This window comes from Nycticebus coucang, chromosome 18 (assembly GCF_027406575.1).
Source record: "Nycticebus coucang isolate mNycCou1 chromosome 18, mNycCou1.pri, whole genome shotgun sequence".
NCBI lineage: Eukaryota > Metazoa > Chordata > Mammalia > Primates > Lorisidae > Nycticebus > Nycticebus coucang.
The window spans coordinates 40,664,574-40,669,121 of NC_069797.1; the positions used below are offsets into that span (position 1 = coordinate 40,664,574).

General features: G+C 43.0%; 1 non-coding gene across 1 annotated transcript; it reads left to right on the forward strand.

Moving 5' to 3' along the window:
• Positions 1-1,167: 1,167 nt before the first annotated feature.
• On the forward strand, positions 1,168-1,275 carry LOC128571373 (U6 spliceosomal RNA). Its single transcript, XR_008375801.1, has one exon. It is a non-coding gene; the product is annotated as a U6 spliceosomal RNA (small nuclear RNA).
• The last annotated feature ends 3,273 nt before the right edge of the window (positions 1,276-4,548 follow it).

Here is a 4,548-nt window from a genome sequence, read left to right on the forward strand (position 1 = left end):
TGGGCTTAAGTGATTCTCTTGCTTCAGCCTCCTGAGTAGCTGGGACTACAGGTGACCATCACAATACCCAGCTGTTTTTAGAGATAGGGTCTCACTCTTTCTCAGGCTGGTCTTGAACCTGTGAGCTCAGGCAATCCACCCACCTCCCAGAGTGCTAGGATTACAGGTGTGAGCCCAGCCTTGATGCAGGAGAATTTTGTGGGGGGGTTTTTTTTTGTTGTTTGTTTGTTTTTTGTTTGTTGTTGTTGTTGTTGCAGTTTGGCCAGGGCTGGGTTCGATCCCACCACCCTTGGTGTATGGGCCCTACTCACTGAGCCACAGGCGCTGCAATGCAGGAGAAGTTTGAAAGAGTTACTGAGAGGTTTGTACAAATAGTAAAACTGAGCTTGATGAATTTAAACTGCTGCCCTAACATGTTATTCATGTTAGCTTTCGTAAAAACAAAAAAAACATTAAAGTTTAAAAACTTATAAATATGTGTCCTTGTTAAACACACATACATTCATAGAACACCAAATTCTATGAAGTAAAGAACAACTCTCTCCTGAAACTGCCGTTTCCATCCATTCCTGAATAGTAATTTTTAACTTTTTCTTCCTTTTCGTGAAAAATAGTATATTTTCAATATCTTTTCGTTTTCCCTAAAACCACCCAGAGTCTCTTTCTTTTGCTTATAATCAAGAGGATTTTTTTTTTTAAAGAGATGGAGTTTTGGGTGGTGCCTGTGGCTCAAAGGAGTAGGGCGCTGGCCCCACATGCCAGAGGTGGTGGGTTCAAAGCCAGCCCTGGCCAAAAACTGCAAAAAAAAAAAAGAGAGAGAGAGATGGAGTTTCCTATGTTGCCCAGGCTGGCTTCAAATTCCTGGTTTGGTTGGGTGCAGCAGCTCATGCCTATTATCGTAGCACTCTGGGAGGTTGGAGGATTGCTTAAGGCCAAGAATTTGACATCAGCCTGAGCAAGAGCAAGACCCCCATCCCTACAAAAAATAGAAACATTAGCCAGATGTGATGGTATGCGCTTTAGTCTCAAATATTTGGGAGGCTGAGGTGGGAAGATTGTTAGAGCCCATGAGTTTGAGGTTGCTGTGAGCTGGCTTAAGTTTATGCCATCACATCACTGGACTCTAGCCTGGGTGAGAGAAAGAGACACCGTCTCAAAAAACAAACAGTGCTTGCTTCGGCAGCACATAGACTGGAAATTGGAAAGATACAGAGATGATTAACATTGCCCCTGCCCAAGGATAACATGCAAATTCATGAGGTGTTCCATAATAAAAAAAAAAACTCTTTCAGGGTTCAAGACCTGATCCTTCTACCTCAGCCTCCTGAGTAGCTGGGACGACAGGAGTGCACCACCACACATGGCTTATACGCGGAAGAATTTTAACAATATAAAAATCTATGCACTATAATTTAATCATCTTCTAATGGGCCCTTAAATCATTTCTTTTTTTTTTTTTTTTTTATTGAGACAGAATCTCACTTTCTCACCCTTGGTAGAGTACCGTGATGTCATAGCTCACAGCAACCTCAAATTCTTGGACTCAAGTGATTCTCTTGCATCAGCCTAGTAGCTGGGACTACTGGTGCCCACCATAACACCTGGCTTTTTGTTGTTGTTTGTTTATTTAGTAGGGCCAGGCTGGGACCAAATCCACCAGCCCCAGACTATGTGGCTGGCACCCTAACCACTGAGCTACAGGCACCCAGCCTATTTCATTTTTAATCTTTTTTTTTTTTTGAGACAGAGTCTCACTAGGTCACCCTTGGTAGAATGCCATGGCATCACGCTCATAGCAACCTCAAAGTCTTGGGCTTAAGTGATTCTCTTGCCTCAGCCTCCCAAGTAGCTGGGACTACAGGTGCCTGCCACAGTGCCAGGCTATTTTTTTGTTCCAGTTGTCATTGTTGTTTAGCAGGCCCGGGCTGGGTTTGAAACCTGCCAGCCTGGGTGTATGTGGCAGGTGCCCTAACCACTGAGCTACGGGCACTGAGCCTTTTAATCTTAATAGTACAATAAACATTGCTTATATCATCACACACCTATGTGTTATCTTTTTTTTTATGTTTTAAATTTTTTTTGTATTATTATTTTTTTTATTGTTGGGGATTCATTGACTATGTGTTATCTTTAAGATAAATTCCTAGAAATGAAGTTACTGATAGAATACACATGTGTATACTCAGAAATTTGATAAATATTGCCAAATTTCCCTACAAAAAATGTCATACCAGTGTACATCTTCACAGGCAGTCTGATTGGAGATTCCAGACGCTCCTTTCCCCACCTCCATTCCAATTCTGATTAATGGAGAACATACACCAAAAAAGGTTGGTCAAATGGGAATTGAAGTACAATCCCATTAATATGGACAAGACTCCAGAAAGAGAACTGGGATCTGTTTCTCAGACCTGGTTTGAAAAGGGATTGATTGGAGACTGGAAGGGTTCGTCTCTGCTTCACTGTTGATGTGCTGGTCCACTAGGTGGTCAGAGAAGTAAAGGCCCTGTTGCCAATGGTTATGTTAAACCGCATTCCTTAAAGCATGTAGCTTGAAAGATGAGGGGCTGACTTACTGATGCCAGGTTATATTCCTAAAGTATAAATGTACTATTTTACTTCCACGATTAAAGATCTCTGATGATTCATTATTGTCCTAATCATAAAGTCTACATCATAATATAGCTTGTACAGCCCTTCACCATCTAATCCAAACCTGCTTTCATCCTCTTTCCTTATTCTACCCTTCCTCCAACTTCATTGACCTATTTCTTGAAATTTTGTCTCCAACTGTGACAAAAAACTGGCCATTACCTAAGTAGATAATAAGATGAATCATACTCTCCAGAACCATGCCATGCCTGATCAGTATTGGGAACACCTGTTTATCCTAATTACTCAGAATATAATATGTCTTGCCTGGGCTGTCAGGCAGCTCAAAGTTAATTTTTTTTTTTCAAGATTAGCAGCTCATGCCTGTAGTCCTAGCACTGTAGGAGGCTAAGGTGGGTGGATTGCTTGAATTCAGGAGTTTGAGACCAGCCTGAGCAAGAGCAAGACCCGTCTCTACTAAAAATAAAAGAAAAAAAAAAAAACTAGGTAAGTCTTGTAGCGGGTTCCTATAGTCCCAGCTACTCAGGAGGCTGAGGCAGGAGGATCACTTGAACCTAGGAGTTTGAGGTTGCTGTGAGGTATGATGCCCTCGTACTCTACCAAAGGGGGTAGAGTGAGACTCTTATCTCAAAAGAGAGAGAGAGAGAGAGACACACACACAGGGTCTCTTTTGCCCAGGCTGGAGTTCACAGGTGTAATCATTGAACACTCTATAGCCTAGAACTCCTGGGCTCAAGCGATCCTTCTGCCTCAGCCTCCCAAATGGCTGGGACTACAGGTGCATGCCAGGATGCCCTGCTTTCAAAGTTATGTTTGACACCTATTCATTGAACTCTTACTGCTAAATCTTATTAGCCTAATTATATTTTCCATTTATTTGGACCATATCTCTCTCCTTAATTTTTAAGACTTTTTTAAAAAGTTAAAAAAAAATTTTTTTTTTTGAGAGTCTCACTCTGCCACCCTGGGTAGAGTCCTGTGGCATCATAGCTCAAAGTAACCTCAAACTCTTGGGCTCAAGCAATCCTCTTGCTTCAGCCTCCTGAGTATCTGGGACTATAGGCACCTGCCACAATGCTGGGCTAGTTTTTCCTCTTATTGGTAGAGACTGGTGGGGGGGGCGGGGGTTCACTCTTGCTCAGGCTGGTCTTGAACTCCTGAGCTCAAGCAATCCATCTACCTCAGCCTCCCAGAGTGATAGGATCATAGGTATGAGCCACTGCGCCCAGACTAAGACTACTTTTTAAAGTTATGAAGTCAGTAGAATATAGAAAAGAAAATAAATATTAGTTTTTTTAAAAAGAAATACATACTGGCTCAGTGCCTGTGGCTCAAGCAGCTAAGGTGCCAGCCACATACACCTAAGCTGGCAGGTTCGAATCCAGCCCGGGCCCCCCAAACAACAATGACGGCTGTAGCCAAAAAATAGCCGGGCGTTGTGGCGGGTGCCTATAGTCCCAGCTACTTGGGAGGCAGAGGCAGGAAAATCGCTTGAGCCCAGGAGTTGGAGGTTGCTGTGAGCTGTGATGCCAGGGCACTCTACCCAGGGTGACAGTTTGAGGCTCTGTCTCAAAAAAGAAAAAAACAGGGACGGCGCCTGTGGCTCAAGGAGTAGGGCGCAGGCCCCATATGCCAGAGGTGGCAGGTTCAAACCCAGCCCTGGCCAAAAACCCCAAAAAAAAAAAAAAGAAAAAAACAAGAAAGAAATACTGTCATTTTAAAAAATAGTTAAGTATATAAAGTACACAGTCACCCATACTTACCTAATCCCACTGCCCAGAAGTAGCTACTATTTAGCTCAATATGTGCTATGACACTTTTTGCTTGTTTGTTTTGAGACAGGGTCTCACTGTCATCCAGGCTGGAATGCAGTGATACAATGAGAGCTCACTACAGCCTCTGAATCCTGGGCTCAAGCATTTCTCCTGCCATAGC